The following is a 916-nucleotide window of genomic DNA, read 5'->3' on the forward strand; positions in this document are numbered from 1 at the left end:
AACTTGAAACTGAATGTTATATTATGAATCTGAAGTGAAACTGTATTTGAGCCTCACTAAAAAAATATGTTGCATTCCATATTTGGTCAAACAGACCGAACTGTCCTACGTCAATAAACTTCAATCCATGTGAAAGCCCCTGAAGGCACAGCACGCTCACCCAGCACAGTCCCGTTGCACCACTCTGCTCTCCAAGACCTGCTTCCTGTACAGAAATAGCAGTATTTGACCATAATCCGAAATTTTTTGTGTGGATGACATTCGTTCAGCGAACCGTTACCCAGTTTCAGTAATCTAGACGTTGTGGGCAGATATTCCATGCACTTGACATTAAAGATGGCAGTGGTGGGATTTGAACCCACGCCTCCATAGAGACTGGAGCCTAAATCCAGTGCCTTAGACCACTCGGCCACACTACCACATGTGCCAAAGGTTTTTCGAAGAGAGCACTAAATGATCAGATTCCAAACGGTCCTTGTCCATAGCGACATTGACAAGGAACAGTGCTGCCATCCAGCGCAATAAAGCGCTAAGCCATACTAGAAGCGGTTTCACGCTTGTCTCTGCTTTGACTAGAAGTATTCCTAAAGCATAAAAGTGCAAATATTTGTCTTTGGTCACCCCTGATATCCAGTTTATGATCGCCAAAACACGTTGCGGCTCCATATTTGGTCAAACAGACCGAACTGTCCTACGTCAATAAACGTGAAAGCCCCTGAAGGCACAGCACACTCACCCAGCACAGTCCCGTTGCACCACTCTGCTCTCCAAGACCCAGGATCTAAGCCCACAATGCTGCTTGACAGGACCCTTGCCTTATCTGTTACAGTGAGTCTCTAAGGTAACATGTAACTGTTTCTTTGTGTTTAAAGGGATCGATTTTGAGTTTACCAAGACACACAAACCTAAATAAGGC

The 916-nt window shown here is 44.9% G+C and overlaps 1 non-coding gene across 1 annotated transcript; it reads right to left on the reverse strand.

Annotated features, from left to right (window-relative positions):
* Positions 1-337: 337 nt before the first annotated feature.
* On the reverse strand, positions 338-419 carry trnal-uag. Its single transcript has one exon. It is a non-coding gene; the product is annotated as a tRNA-Leu (tRNA).
* Between the last annotated feature and the right edge of the window lie 497 nt (positions 420-916).

This window comes from Micropterus salmoides, unplaced genomic scaffold (assembly GCF_014851395.1).
Source record: "Micropterus salmoides isolate LMB-PRFRI ecotype aquatic unplaced genomic scaffold, ASM1485139v1 Ms_hic_scaffold_12, whole genome shotgun sequence".
In the NCBI taxonomy this organism is placed as follows: Eukaryota; Metazoa; Chordata; class Actinopteri; order Centrarchiformes; family Centrarchidae; genus Micropterus; species Micropterus salmoides.